This window comes from Somniosus microcephalus, chromosome 3 (genome assembly GCF_052327205.1).
Source record: "Somniosus microcephalus isolate GS21.2 chromosome 3, FLI_Smic_1.0, whole genome shotgun sequence".
In the NCBI taxonomy this organism is placed as follows: domain Eukaryota; kingdom Metazoa; phylum Chordata; class Chondrichthyes; order Squaliformes; family Somniosidae; genus Somniosus; species Somniosus microcephalus.
In genome coordinates this window covers 126677653-126694521 of record NC_140989.1, presented here as the reverse complement: position 1 = coordinate 126694521, position 16869 = coordinate 126677653, and positions in this window count along the sequence as shown.

Here is a 16869-nt window from a genome sequence, read left to right as displayed (position 1 = left end):
TGGAGGGGGTGCAGCGGCGATTCACCAGGCTGATACCAGGAATGGCGGGAATGACCTATGAGGAGAGACTATGTAGTTTAGGGATGTACACACTGGAGTTTAGAAGATTGAGAGGGGACCTCATAGAAGTGTATAAAATTCTGACAGGTCTAGACAGACTGGATGCAGAAGGAATGTTTCCCTTGGCGGGTGAGAACAGAACTAGAGGACATAATTTAAGGATAAGGGCTAAACCATTTAGGACAGAGATGAGGGGGAATTTCTTCACTCAGAGAGTGGTGAACCTGTGGAACTCATTGCCACAGAGGGCAGTGTACGCCAGCTCATTAAATATATTTAAGAGGGAATTAGATATATTTCTACGGGCAAAAGGGGTTAAGGGTTACGGAGAGAAGGCGGGGACGGGATACTGAATTAAAGGATCAGCCATGATCTCATCGAATGGCGGAGCAGGCACGAAGGGCCGAATGGCCTACTCCTGCTCCTATCTTCTATGCATCTATGCATCTATGCATGGCTCAAGGAGTGGTGTGGGAGGAAGGGGTTTCAGTTCATGTGGCGCTGGCACCAGTAGGGGAAAGAGGGAGCTGTTCCGTCGAGACGGGCTCCATTTAAACCGAGCTGGAACCCGTGTCCTGACGAACCGAATAACTAGGGCAGTAGACAGGGCTTTAAACTAATGAAGGGGGGTTGGGAGGATTCAGGAAATAGTAGATTTAAAAACAGCGAGAGAAATGTCAAGGCTCTAGAGCAGAGTAGAGTTTTGGGTAAAAATAAGCAGAGTGGGTCAGGAAGGGGGAAAGAGAGTAACAGAGGTAATAAGACATCAATGACTAAGGTGACATCAGGGAAAAATAGAAATAAGTCAAAGCTAAAGGCACTATATTTGAATGCGTGAAGCATTCGCAACAAAACAGATGAATTAATAGCACAGATAGAAATTAACAGGTTTGATCTGATAGCCATAACGGAGACGTGGTTTCAAAGTGACCAAGGTTGGGAACTAAATATTCCAGGATACTTAACTTTTAGAAGAAGTAGGCAAAATGGAAAAGGAGGCGGGGTAGCCCTGATAATAAAGGATGGGATAAAGACAACAGAGAGAAAGGATCTTAGCTCCGAAAATCAAGAAGTAGAATCAGTTTGGGTGGAGCTAACAAACAGCAAGAGGCAGAAACATTGGTGGGAGTGGTTTATAGGCCCCCAAACAGTAGTTGTAATGTAGGGCTGAGTATAAATCAGGAAATTAGAGGCGCATATAACAAGGGTAATACAGTAATCATGGGAGACTTTAATTTACATATGGACTGGGCAAACCAAATTTGCAGTAATAGTGTGGAGAACGAATTCATGGAATGTATGCAAGATAGTTTTCTAGATCAGTATGTTGAGGAACCAACTAGGAAACAGGCTATTTTAGATCTATGAGAAAGAGTTAATTAATAACCTTGTAGTAAAGGGGCCTTTAGGGAAGAGTGACCATAATATGATAGAATTTTATATTCAGTTTGAAAGTGATTTAGTTAAATCCGAAACTAGGGTCTTCAATCTGAGCAAAGCAAACGGAGGGGCGAGTTGGCTACGGTAGATTGGGAAACGACATTAAAAGATATGATGGTAGACAAGCAATGGCTAGCATTTAAAGAATGAATTAACCCTTACAGGCTGAGGCAAGAGAAGTTATAATGGGGAATAAGGAAATGGCAGAGAAATTAAACAAATACATTGGGCTCGATTTTGTCATGGGGCGGGCTGGGGCGTGTCAGCCGCTTTTTGTGTTATCCACCCTTCTCCACTTTGATGTGGGGGAAAAATGCGATTTTCACCTAATTGGCCAATTGATTCCCAGCGTGTGGGAACCCCTGGCCCAAAGAGTCTTTCCATTCTGAAAGTCGCCTCCGATGACGTCATCAATGCTTCTGGATTTAAGGCCTGCAAGCAGCCTTGCTTCTTCTGCAGACTTTGAATCGATCACACCACTGGCCATAAAGTTTATTCAGCCAATATGTCCAGCAGTAGGCCAAAGTCTGCACCAAGGTTCGATGACGCAGCCCTGCAAGCTCTGGTGGAGGGAGCAAGAGGAAGTAAGGAGGTGCTCTTCCCTTCCTCAGGGAGAAAAAAGCCTCCCCAGCAGATGAAAGCTTTGTGGATGCAAGTGGCCCAGGAGGTCAACTCGCTGTCTATGTGCTGCAGAACCTGGCTGCAGTGCAGGAAGAGATTTCATGACCCTTCTGCGCACTGGAAAAGTGAGTATGACTTTCCCATCACCCTTAATCTGATCCCCATTGCCTCTCCTCACCAGCACTCAGCTTTGACAACCTCTTCCTCCACATCCCACTTGACACTTACATCCCTGCACCCTTACCCATTCCCTCTCTCGCTATGGTCACATTCACCTAACTATTCGACCATGCAGCCCTCACACTCCCCATTGCCGTGATTCTATGAAAACAACTTACAACACACAGGGAGGGCCCTTGGTCTTGCCAACTCACTCCATCGTTGTCTCCTTCTAGCCATCAATGATATGGATTCTCTACACTCACTCCTTCATTCTCACTCAAACTCCACTTGTCTCCCTCATTGCAGGAAAAGAGAGCTCACAATAAGAGGGAGTGTGCGAGGACAGGAGGAGGGCCACCCTCAGTAACCCAGTTCACCCCCTGGGAGGAGGCGGCCCTGGAGATCATGGGAGTGGAGGAGGACGGGAAGGCGGTGGTGTAGTGGTTATGTCACTAGACTAGTAAGCCAGAGGCTCAGTCAAATGCTCCGAGGATATGGGTTCAAATCCCACCACGGCAGCTGGTGGAGTTTAAATTCAATTCAATTTAATTCTGGAATTAAATGTTAGTCTTAGTAATGGCGACCATGATACCATTGTCGATTGTTGCAAAAACCCATCTGGTTCACTAATGTCCTTTAGGGAAGGAAATCTGCCGTCCTTACCTGGTCTGGCCTACATGTGACTCCAGACCCACAGCAATGTGGTTGACTCTTAATGCCCTCTGAAATGGCCTAGCAAGCTACTCAGTTGTAAACAACCGCTACGAATAAGAATAAAACCGGACGGACCACCCGGCATCGACCTCGGCACCGGAAACAACAACGGCAAACCCAGCCCCGTCGACCCTGCAAAGTCCTCCTTACCAACATCTGGGGGCTTGTGCCAAAATTGGGAGAGCTGTCCCACGGACTAGTCAAGCAACAGCCTGACATAGTCATAATTACCGAATCATACCTTACAACCAATGTCCCAGACACCACCATCACCATCCCTGGGTATGTCCTGTCCCACCGGCAGGACAGACCCACCAGAGGTGGTGGCACCGTGGTATACAGTCGGGAGGGAGTAGCCCTGGGAGTCCTCAACATTGACTCAGGACCCATGAGGTCTCATGGCATCAAGTCAAACATGGGCAAGGAAACCTCCTGCTGATTACCACCTACCGCCCTCCCTCAGCTGATGAATCAGTACTCCTTCATGTTGAACACCAATTGGAAGAAGCACTGAGAGTAGCAAGGGCACAAAATGTCCTCTGGGTGGGGGACTTCAATGTCCATCACCAAGAGTGGCTCGGTAGCACCACAACTGACCGAGCTGGCCGAGTCCTAAAGGACATAGCTGCCAGACTGGGTCTGCGACAGGTGGTGAGGGAACCAACAAGATGGAAAAACCTACTTGATCTCGTCCTCACCAATCTACCTGTTGCAGATGCATCTGTCCATGACAGCATTGGTGGAAGTGACCACCGCACAGTCCTTGTGGAGACGAAGTCCCGTCTTCATGTTGAGGATACCCTCCACCGTGTTGTGTGGCACTACCACCGTGCTAAATGGGACAGATTTCAAACAGATCTGGCAACTCAAAACTGGGCATCCATGAGGCGCTGTGGGCCAACAGGAGGAGGCTCCAAAAATATCCCCATCCTCAATGATGGTGGAGCCCAGCACGTGAGTGCAAAAGACAAGGCTGAAGCATTTGCAACTATCTTCAGCCAGAAGTGCCGAGTGGATGATCCATCTCGGCCTCCTCCCGAAGTCCCCAGCATCACAGATGCCAGTCTTCAGCCCATTCAATTCACTCCACGTGATGTCAAGAAACGGCTGAAGACACTGGATACTGCAAAGGCTATGGGCCCTGACAACATTCCGGCAATAGTACTGAAGACTTGTGCTCCAGAACTAGCTGCGCCCCAGCCAAGCTGTTCCAGTACAGCTACAACACTGGCACCTACCCGGCAATGTGGAAAATTGCCCAAGTATGTCCTGTCTACAAAAAGCAGGACAAATCCGACTCGGCCAATTACCGTCCCATCAGTCTACTCTCAATCATCAGCAAAGTGATGGAAGGTGTCGTCGACAGTGCTACCAAGCGGCACTTACTCAGCAATAACCTGCTAACTGACGCCCAGTTTGGGTTCCGCCAGGGCCACTCAGCTCCTGACCTCATTACAGCCTTAGTCCAAACATGGACAAAAGAGCTGAATTCAAGAGGCGAGGTGAGAGTGACTGCCCTTGACATCAAGGCAGCATTTGATCGAGTGTGGCATCAAGGAGCCCTAGCAAGACTGAAGTCAATGGGAATCAAGGGGAAGACTCTCCATTGGTTGGAATCATACCTAGCACAAAGGAAGTTGGCTGTGGTTGTTGGAGGTCATTCATCTCAATCACATGACATCACTGCAGGAGTTCCTCAGGGCAGTGTCCTAGGCCGAACCATCTTCAGCTGTTTCATCAATGACCTTCCCTCCATCATAAGGTCAGAAGTGGGGATGTTCGCTGATGATTGCACACTGTTCAGCACCATTCGAGACTCGTCAGATACTGACGCAGTCCGTGTCCATATGCAGCAAGACCTGGACAACATTCAGACTTGGGCTGACAAGTGGCAAGTAACATTCGCACCACACAAGTGCCAGGCAATGACCATCTCCAACAAGCGAGACTCTAACCATCTCCCCTTGACATTCAATGGCATTACCATCGCTGAATCCCCCACTATCAACATCCTGGGGGTTACCATTGATCAGAAACTGAACTGGACCAGCCGTATAAATACTGTGGCTACAAGAGCAGGCCAGAGGCTGGGAATTCTGCGGCGAGTGTCTCACCTCCTGACTCCCCAAAGCCTTTCCACCATCTACAAGGCACAAGTCAGGAGTGTGATGGAATACTCTCCACTTGCCTGGATGAGTGCAGCTCCAACAACACTCAAGAAGCTCGACACCATTCAGGATAAAGCAGCCCGCTTGATTGGCACTCCATCCACCACCTTCAACATTCACTCCCTCCACCAGTGGCGCACTGTGGCTGCAGTGTGTACCATCTACAAGATGCACTGCAGCAACTCGCCAAAGCTCCTTCAACAGCACCTTCCAAACCCGCGACCTCTACCACTTAGAAGGACAAGGGCAGCAGACGCATGGGAACATCACCACCTACAAGTTCCCCTCCAAGCCACACACCATCCTGACTTGGACCTGTATCGCCGTTCCTTCACTGTCGCTGGGACAAAATCCTGGAACTCCCTTCCTAACAGCATTGTGGGTGTACCTACACCATATGGACTGCAGCGGTTCAAGAAGGCGGCTCACCACCATCTTCTCAAGGGCAATTAGGGATGGGCACTAAATGCAGGCCTAGCCAGCGACGCCCACATCCCATCAATGAATTTTTAAAAAAGTGGGGGACGGACAGACGGGTGCACCAGAGCAAGCTGGCGACAGAATAGTTTATCATCTCTCTCATTGACATTGCATGAGTCATTGATAATGGTTCTGATGCTCTAACAGATTGAATATTGCAGATGATCAAAAGTCAATGTGCATGTAACCTTGGCCTCACATCTCTGACTTTTTCCTTTACTCCCCCACAGGACCATCGAAGGCCCCCGTCCCCACTATCCAGGAGGAACAGCCTGAGCCTCCAGACTCCTCAGAGGAAGCTGCAACCTCTGAGGGCGCAGCGTCAGCAGAATTAAGCGCACCCAGCACCAGGGCAGACACTCACACCTTAGTGGTACCTTCGCGAGATAGAGTAGTGTTGTCACCTGGTGTATCACAGCTCATAAGTGAGCATCAGCAGATTGTGGAGACAGGGACAGCAGTGGAGAGTCCTAGTCGGAGGGCGCAGGACTCTGCCAGCTCGGCTCAGCTGCATGTCGACCCTCTGCCTCCGGGTCCATCCAGAAGAGGAGCGGTGCTGGAACTCCAGGAAGAGGTGCAGGAGTCTCTGGCAGGTTTTGGCTCCAGGGTCGCTGCAAGTGTGGAGCGAATGGAGGAGTCCATCGCGAACATGAGCAGAGCCTTTGTGGAGGCGCTGGCGCATGAACACATCACCACGGAAAGGATGGCAACCTCCGTGGAAAGGATGGCTGCCTCCATGGTAAGGTTGGCTACTGTAGAGGAGAGGTTGGTTACGGTAGAGGAGAGGATGGCTACGTCCATGGAGGAGCTTAGTCGTCAGGGTATGGAAAACATGGTCTTTGTTCAGAATAGACTGACATCTCTTGAGGAGCGATGGTCAGCTATTGAGCAAACAAACCAGACCTTCAGGCAAGTCCTCGGGAGTAGGACTTCCAGTGCAGAAACGGGTCCTCATGGCCCCCCTGAATTGCAGCAAGGTGCTGTCAAGTCACTTGCTAGCTCTGAAGTGGGGCTGACCCATGAGAGGGATGTTGGTGGCAGACAACAAGGAAGTGGGGGCTCCTCTCCAAGCGCTCACACGACCATGCCACTGCAAAGCCCTCGGTCAGAGCCCCACCAGAGTCCCCACCCAACTGAGATCAGCGTCTCAACCCTTGTACAGCCGCAGGAGCAGCAGACTGTTGCCGAGCCCTCACAGGTTCGCAACCCCAGAGGACGCCCGCCAAAGGTGTCGAGACAGGAGCAGCAAGAAAGTGAGCAAGGGGCCTCCACATCTGCTGAAGCTACAGGGGAAGCACTACGTAGGAGCACGCGCAAGAGGAAGATAATGCACAAGTAGTCATAAGGGTAGTCACGTGTTTATTTTTGAAATGCCATCAGTTGCTTGTTTTGATAGAAAATTCTGATGGCAAACTGTTGCAGTTGTGGCCTGTGTCATTTTGCAAATGGGACTTCCACAATGAGGGCTTAGGGCGACTTGCAATGGTCAGTATGGTGGTCAGGGTGATAGGAATCCGCAGGTTCTTGGCCATCGTCAATACTTTGATAAGAAGATGCGAGACAAAAGTTTTTGATTGTCCAGGCTAAGCAAATCTGGCCAAGATGAGTGCGTCCCTTGCATCCCGGCCAGCAATGTGCTCGCATGCTGCTGCCGCCGCTGGTTGATGCGTCTCTGCAAGCTGGTTGTTGTCGCTCTCCTCATCTGAGGAGGCTATGTAATGAGCCACTTGTTCCTCAGGCATCTGCAAGCCACGATGCTGTGCCATGTTGTGAAGTGCACAGCAAACCACGACCATTCTGGAGACCCTGGCTGCTGAGTACTGCAGGGCTCCACCTGATCTATCCAGGCCTCTGAAGCGCATCTTCAGCAAGCCGATGGTTTGCTCGATTAAGGATCTGGTGGAAATGTGGCTGGAGTTGTAGCGCTCTTCAGCTTCGTTGGATGGCCTCCTCAACCGCGTCATTAGCCACATCTTCAGGGGCTAGCCCTCGTCTCCAAGTAGCCATCCGTTAAGTTGGTCTGGCGGACTGAAGAGCGGAGGCACACTAGACTGGCACAGGATGAAGGAGTCATGGCAACTGTCAGGGTACTTGGCACAAACATGCAAAATTTCCTTCTTGTGGTCACACACCAGCTGCACGTTGAGGGAGTGGAAGCCCTTGCGGTTGACAAAAATACCTGGATTGTGATGGGGTGCCTTAAGGGCCACATGTGTGCAGTCAACGACGCCCTGCACCCTTGGAAAGCCTGCCAGATTGTCAAACCCAACCGCACATGCGGTTACACTGGCTTGATCCTTGGAGAAATGGATGTTATTGTGCCATCGTGCCATCACGCAGAGGGCATCGGTTACCTGCGTGATGCAAGTGTGTGCCCCGCCTGGGAGACGCCGCTGATCCCTGGAATGAGCCTGAAGCAAAAAAGTTGAGTGCGGTGGTGACTTTGACGGCCACTGGTAAGGGGTGTCCAACTGCTCCTCTGGGCTCCAGGTCTTGCTGTAGCATTGCGCAGGTGTCACCCACTACCTCTCGAGAAAGTCCGAGCCTCCTTTGGCACTGCTGCTCAGTCATGTTGAGGTAGCTGATCCTCTGTAGACTCTGTTTGGGAGGTATCTCCTGCGCCGACGGGCTTCCATGCGCTGGCGCCTTCTGGCCTGTGCAGCTTCAGGTGGGTGAGCAGCAGCTTGGCGCTCCTGTTGCTGCTGCTGCTGTTGTTCATGGTTCTGCTGCTGCCGCGGCTGGTCTTCGTCCAAATCTGATGTCCAGGAGGAAAGGAAATAAATGGTCGCCATGCTTCTGGTATATGCCTCAGTTGAGGAAGCGCTCAGTCACGGTGGGGAGGGGTTTCCCAGGAGGTCACACTGGAGATGGGTCTCAGGCTCCAAACTTCCACAACAATGAGTAGGCCGCTAAAAGTTCCCCAGACCCGAGACAACAAAGTTCTGCCAGCTGCAAATGATGATTGCTGAAAACTCCTTTTTAATGGTGGAGCTGCAGCTGGTAGTAAGTAATCCATTTGTGCTACCGCCAGGTTTCACTGGCGTGTTTCAGAGGAGGAGTGCAGCACGTGGGAAAACTGTTAAAATCACAAAGGACCCTCAAAATGGGATTATAGAGGCACTTAACTGGTTGTTAAGGGCCTTAAGGGCCCATCCCACCTCTTGGAGGCGGGATGGAAATGGGATCAGAAAACACACATTTGGAAAAATTGCTCGGAGGCCCGATCGGGCCCGCCCACCAGTTTTTGCGATTTTAACACCTCACACGCCTCCAATCCCGCCTCCTCGGGCCTGGCAAAAATGATAGAAACATAGAAGACAGGAGCAGGAGTAGGCCATTAGGCCCCTCGAGCCTGCTCCGCCATTCAATGGGATCATGGCTGATCATCCAAATTCAGTACCCTGTCCCTGCTTTCTCCCCATATCCCTTGATCCCCTTAGCCTTAAGAAATATATCTAACTCCTTCTTGAATATATTTAATGAATTGGCCCCAACTGTCTTCTGTGGTAGAGAATTCCACAGGTTCACCACTCTCTGGGTGAAGAAATTCCTCCTCATCTCAGTCCTAAATGGCTTACCCCTTATCTTTAGACTGTGACCCCTGGTTCTGGACTCCCCCGCCATCGGGAACAGCCTTCCTGCATCTAGTCTGTCTAGTTCTGTTAGAATTTTATAAGTTTCAATGAGATCCCCTCTCATTCTTCTAAGCTCTAGCGAATTTAAGCCTAATCGACCCAATCCCTCTTCATATGTCATTCCTGCCATCCCAGGTATCAGTCTGGTGAATCTTCGCTGCACTCCCTCCATGGCAAGAACATCCTTCCTCAGATAAGGTGACCAAAACTGCACACAATACTCAAGGTATGGTCTCACCAAGGCCCTGTACAACTGCAGCAAGACATTCTTGCTCCTGTACTCGAATCGTCTCGCTATGAAGGCCATCATACCATTTGCCTTCTTAACCGCCTGCTGCACCTGCATGCTTACCTTCAGCGACTGGTGCACAACGACACCCAGGTCTCGTTGCACTTCCCCTTTTCCCAATCTATTGCCGTTCCAATAATAATCTGCCTTCCTGTTTTTGCCACCAAAGTGGATAACCTCGCATTTATCCACATTATACTGCATCTGCCATATCGCCCAACCTGTCCAAATCATACTGGAGTTTCTCTGCATCCTCCTCACAGCACACATGCCCACCCAGCTTTGTGTCGTCTGCAAACTTGGAGATATTACATCTAGTACCCTCGTCTAGATCATTAATATATATTGTGAATAACTGGGGTCCTAGCACCGATCCCTGCGGTACCCCACTAGTCACTGCCTGCCACTCGGAAAAAGACCCGTTTATTCCAACTCTTTGTTTCCTGTCTGCCAACTAGTTTTCTATCCAAGTCAGTACATTACCCCCAATCCCATGTGCTTTAACTTTGCACGCTAGTCTCTTATGCGGGACCTTATCGAAAGCCTTCTGAAGGTCCAAATACACCACATCCACTGGTTCTCCCTTATCTATTCTACATCCTCAAAAAATTCCAGTAGATTAGTCAAGCACGATTTACCTTTTGTAAATCCATGTTGACTTTGTCAGATCCTGTCACTGTTTTCTAAGTGCTCTGCTATTACATCTTTTACAATGGACTCTAGCATTTTCCCCACTACCGATGTCAGGCAAAAATCGAGCCCTTTGTGTCTGTCTTCACGGAAGAAGACGCAGAACACTTCCCAGAAATAGTGGAGAACCAAGACTCTAGCAAGAATGAGGAACTGAAAGAAATTAGTATCAATAAAAAAAAAGTACTGGAGAAATTAATAGGACTGAAAGTCGATAAATCCCCTGGACCTGATGGCCTACACCCTAGGGTCTTGAAAGAGGTGGCTATAGAGATAGTTGATGCATTGGTTGTCAGTTTCCAAAATTCCATAGATTCTGGAACGGTTCCCGCGGATTGGAAGGTAGCAAATGTAATCCCACTACTTAAGAAAGGAGGGAAGAGAGAAAACGGGGAACTACAGACCAGTTTGCCTGACATCAGTAGTAGGGAAAATGCTAGAATTTATTATTATTAAGGACGTGGTAACAGGGCACTTAGAAAATAATAATAGGATTGGGCAGAGTCAACACAGATTTATGAAAGGGACAAATATGTTATTTGAGGTTGTAACTAGCAAAATAGATGAGGGGAAACCAGTGGATGTAGTGTATTTGGATTTTCAGAAGGCATTCAATAAGGTGCCACACAAGAGGTTATTAACAAAATCAGGGCTCATGGGGTTGGAGGTAATATATTAGCATGGATTGAGGATTGGTTAACGGACAGAAAAGAGAGTAGGAATAAACGGGTCATTTTCGGGTTGGCAGGCTGTAACTAGTGGGGTACCGCAAGGATCAGTGCTTGGGCCTCAGCTATTCACAATCTACATCAATGATTTGGATGAGGGGACTAAATGTAATATATCCAAGTTTGCTGATGATACAAAGCTAGGTGGGAATGTAAGTTGTGAGGAGGATGCAAGGAGGCTTCAAGGGAATATAGACAGGCTAAGTGAGTGGGCAAGAACATGGCAAATGGAATATAATGTGGAGAAATGTGAAGTTATCCACTTTGGTAGGAAAAATAGAAAAGCAGAGTATTTTTTAAATGGAGAGAGATTGGGAAATGTTGGTGTTCAGGGGGACCTGGGTGTCCTTATACATGTAACACTGAAAGTTAACATGCAGGTACAGCAAGCAATTAGGAAAGCAAATGGTATGTTGGCCTTTGTTACAAGAGGATTTGAGTGTAAGAGTAAAGACGTCTTACTGCAATTATATAGAGCCCTGGGTGAGACCACAGCTGGAGTATTGTGTACAGTTTTGGTCTTCTTACCTAAGGAAGGATATACTTGCCATAGAGGGAGTGCAACGAAGGTTCACCAGACTGGTTCCTGGGGAGGGGGGATTGTCCTATGAGGAGAGATGGAGTAGACTAGGCCTACATTCTCTAGAGTTTAGAAGAATGAGAGGTGATCTCATTGAAACATACAACATTCTTACAGGGCTTGACAGGGTAGATGCAGGGATGATGTTTCCCCTGGCTGGGGAGTCTAGAACCAGGGGTCACAGTCTCAGAAGAAGGGGTCGGCCATTTAAGACTGAGATGAGAAATTTCTTCACTCAGAGGGTGGTGAATCCTTGTAATTCTCCACCCCAGAGGGCTGTGGAGGCGGAGTCGTTGAGTATATTCAAGACAGAGATTGATAGAGTTTTGAATATTAAAGGGAATCAAGGGATATGGGGATAGTGCAGGAAAGTGGAGCTGAGGTAGAAGATCAGCCATGATCTTATTGTATGGCGGGGCAGGCTCAAGGGGCCAAATGGCCTACTCCTGCTCCTATTTCTTATGTTCTTACCGAGCCTGGGAAGTTTATCTCTGGTGTTGTCACCAGCCGGGAGACCATTACATTGGGAATCAGCACAGTATGAAAAAAGGGCTTAAAGAAATATCTCAGCCAGAACTATTAAAAGGTCAGATTCTCTCCACCCACTGACTTCTACACAAACATGTAGTGACATGTTCCATAACAATGAGGGTTATTTAAAATCCTATGTACAATAGTGTTTTGCAATCTCCACCACCAATCCATGTTTAGCTAGAGGATTAATGATCTCCTTTCTTCACAATTAGGTGTTAACCCTTTCAATATTAATCCAAATTCAACAACTTGCATTTATACAGCACCTTTAACATAGTAAAACGTCCCAAGCCGCTTCACAGGAGCGAATATCAAACAAAATTTGACACCAAGCCACACAAGGAGATAAGGAGATAATAGGACAGGTGACCAAAACCTTGGTCAAAGAGGTAGGTTTTAAGGAGCAACTTAAAAAGGAGCAGAGAGGTGTGGAGGTTTAATGAGGGAATTCCAGAGCTTAGGGCCTGGGCAGCTGAAGACACAACCACCAATGGTGGAGTGTAGAAAATCAGGGATGTGCAAGAGGCCAGAATTAGAGGAGCACAGAGATCTCAGATGGTTGTAGTGTTGGCTTCGGAGGTTACACAGATAGGGAGGGAGAGGCCATGGAGGGATTTGAAAACAAGCATGAACATTTTTTTAAAAATTTAAATTAAAAAGAGGCGTTTCCGGACCGGGAGCCAATGTAGGTCAACGAGCACAAGGGGTGATGGATCAATGGGACTTGGTCTGAGTTAGCATACAGGCAGCCGAGTTTTGGATGAGCTGAAGTTTATGGAGGATGGAAGATGGGAGGCCGGCCAGGAGAGTATTGGAATCGTGGAGTCTAGAGATAACAAAGGACTGGAGGAGGGTTTCATTCATCACTTTAATCATTAGTATAACCAGAAAATAGCCAAATTTACAATGGATCAGGATCTAGTCATGATTTCCGAAATGACTCAAAAGTTGTATTTGTTGAGATCTCTCTCTGCTGTCCTCCTCCATAATACCTTCACATGGTTCCTTTCCTATCTACACCACCGTAGCCAACATTTCTACTGCAATGGCTTTTCCTCCAGTGCCCACATGGTCACCTCCAGTGCAATGTTCCCCCTAATTTTGTGCGAACTTAACATTAAAAAAGCTGGTCCTGAGCTCCGTGGGGCCGGCAGAGAGGGAAACGTTGCTCCAGTGTGACCCATGGTTTTATCCTCGACTCTCCTTCTATATATGTTACCCCCACAACTTCCGCAGAGGAATTACAACAGCATGGATAGAAAGTTTACCTCCTCCCACACCACCGTCCAGGGCCCCAAACACTCCTTCCAGGTGAGAGCAATTTCCACGAACTGTTTCCAACTTGGTACGCTGTATACGCTGCCCATGATACAGTCTCCTCTACACTGGGGAGACCAAACACAGATCAGGTGTTCGCTTTGCCGAACACCTCTGTTCTGCCTGCAAGCATGACGCCGAGCTCCATGTCGCTTCCTACTTCAATTCTCTGCCCCACTGTCTTTGACCTTCTGCACTGTTCCAATGATGCTCAACGCCCAAGCTCGAGGAATAGAAACTTATCTTTTTACAAGGCACTTTGCTGTTCTGTAGCCTTAATATTGACTTAAATAACTTAACACTGTAGCCCAATGTTCCGCGTAATTTGTTATTATTTATTTATTTATTTTTTGAGTGTGTGATCCCTCTAAAGGGGCTGCGCAGCCCATTCAGAACACCGCGTATGTGCAGTATTTCCTATTTAAGAGCCGGTGAGCCGGCTGCGCGCAACATAAAGGGAACATTGCTGTAGCCCCCATTTTTCTCTGACAGGATGTGCTGGCCTTGGGGGTGCTGGCGATTCTAGGGATGGGATGTCAGTTGGTGCATGGGTTGGGTCGGGTTGGAGATAGGGAGGGGCGAGGCTAGGGAGAAATTTGAAAACCAAGGATGAGAATTTTAAAATCGAGGCGATGCCGGACCGGGAGCCAATGTAGGTCAACGAGTGATGGGTCAACAGTGTGGGTCAGCGAGTACAGGGGCGATGGGTCAACAGTGTGGGTCAGCGAGTACAGGGGCGATGGGTCAACAGTGTGGGTCAGCGAGTACAGGGGCGATGGGTCAACAGTGTGGGTCAGCGAGTACAGGGGCGATGGGTCAACAGTGTGGGTCAGCGAGTACAGGGGCGATGGGTCAACAGTGTGGGTCAGCGAGTACAGGGGCGATGGGTCAACAGTGTGGGTCAGTGAAATAAAGAATAGATTTGCCTTTCTAATCTAGGCTTTATTAACTTAAAAATCCTGTAGCACATCTTCAACACCCAGTCCCAACTAAAGGCTGGAAAGAACTGAATTTAAGATGGCCACCACAAATCACATGACATCAACTACCAATGAGATTACAGCATATATCCCAAGGCAGGAAACAAACAACCAATCACAATACTTCTTACTAAACATAAATAATCACCACATTCACCCCTCCTTTTAAAATATACTCCAACCTAAATAACCTTTACAATTTATAATTAATTATTTACAACTAAAACTATGCACAGACAAAATAAAACTATTCAACATGACACAATACTAAGTGAGCAACAACGAATAGTAACATTGCACATAAGTATTAAGTATCTCTCAACTAAAACAATATAATATTTCAACAATTTTAAAACATTACTATCAATTTAAAAGTCCATTTTCAATCGGTCGACCGGATATCTTGTTCGTGTCGACCTTCTCAACCTTGGTGAAATTCCTTGCCCTCCCACACCAGGAGACACAGAAGTATCTTCTGCAGGAAGGCTATCCATATCCCGATTTTCAACGGTTTCCGGATTAGAAATCCCATCAGGAGGTAAACTGGGACGGTCATGAACATCCATCGAGGGCTGACTAATAGAAGTATAATTATCTGCAGTCGGATTGGAAATATTCGTAGTATCTGTAACAGCATCCACATTATCTGAATCATGACTATTGTTAATATCCTCAGAAGAGGGCTGGCCACCACAAGGAGCCAAGTCTTTAATTGAAACGGTACTTTCTTTCCCATCTTGGAATCGAATATGAGCATATTGGGAATTTGCCTCCAACAGCTCCACCTCCTCCACTAAAGGATCATATTTTGACAATCTAACATGGCGTCGAAGCAGCACAGGTCCCTGCATAGTAAGCCATGAAGGTACCGAATATCCCGTAGTAGATCTCCGCGGATAGTTAAAGAGCCTTTCATGGGGGGGGTCACATTAGTAGCCGTTGAAAGCAATGATCTAATGGAATGCAGGGCATCAGGCAGTACCATTTCCCACTGTGTATTCTTAAGGTTCCGGGATGTCAAAGCCAACATAACTGCCTTCCAGATCACCCCATTGTATCGTTCGCACTGTCCATTACCCTGGGGATTATACGGGGTAGTTCTGCTAGTAGAAATTCCCCGACTCTGTAGGTATTCCTTCAACTGGGAAGACATAAAAGAACTTCCCTGATCCGAATGGATATATGCAGGCATCCCAAAGATGACAAAACGTTGAGTCAGACATTTGATAACTGTAGCAGCTGAAAGATCTGCGCAAGGAAAAGCAAAAGGGAACCTTGAAAACTCATCCACAACAGTAAATATATATCGGTTTTGAGTAGTTGAAGGAAGAGGCCCCTTAAAATCGATGCTCAAACGTTCAAAAGGAGAAGTAGCCTTTATAAGATGAGCTCGTTGAGGCTTAAAGAAATTCGGTTTACACCGAGCACAGATAGAACATGATGAAGTCATCCGCTTGACATCTTCAACTGAAAAGGGCAAATTCTTACTGCGTACGAAGTGTATCATCCTCGTAACCCCAGGATGGCATAAGGCATTGTGAAGATTAATAAGCGTATCTCCGTGAATCACAGAACAATAAGCCCTCGACAGCGCATCAGCAGCAACATTATCCTTCCCCGGACGATAAACTATATCAAAATGGTAACATGCCAACTCAATCCTCCACCTCATTATTTTATCATTCTTAATCTTTCCAAAATGTTTGACATCAAACATAAAGGACACAGACTTTTGATCAGTTACCAACGTAAAATGTCGCCCCGATAAATAATGTCTCCATTTACGCAGTGCTTCTACTATTGCATACGCCTCTTTCTCTATTGAAGAATGCCTTTTTTCACTATTGTTCAAGGTACGTGAGAAAAAGGCCACAGGTCTTCCATTTTGGTTCAGAGTAGCCCCAATTGCAAAATCAGAAGCGTCCGTCTCAATCACAAAAGGAACCTGCTCATCAATAGAATGCACAACTGCTCCAAGGATATCCTTTTTAAAATTATCAAAACACGTCCTGGCCTCCCATGATAGAGGATATGTCGTAACCCGAATAAGAGGCCGGATCTTCTGTGAAAAATTTGCAATCCAATTAGAATAGTAAGAAAACAGTCCAACAACTCGTTGCAAAGCCTTAGAATTAGTAGGACAAGGTAAATCAATCAATGGTCGCAGACGTTCTGGGTCTGGTTTAATCTTGTTTCCCGAGATAATGTACCCCAGTAGATTTACCTCAGTGGTCGAAAAGGTACACTTCTCTTTATTGAAAGTTAAACCAACTTTTTCCGCAGCTTGAAGGAATCTTTCTAAATTAGAATCATGCTCCACCCTTGATTTGCCACACACCGTGATGTCATCTAAGTATGAAAAGGTGTCAGAGAGAGAGTTATCACTTATAAAAGCATCCATTGCCCGTTGAAAACAAGCAACACCATTAGTAACACCAAATGGTATTCGGCAAAACTGATACAGCTTTCCA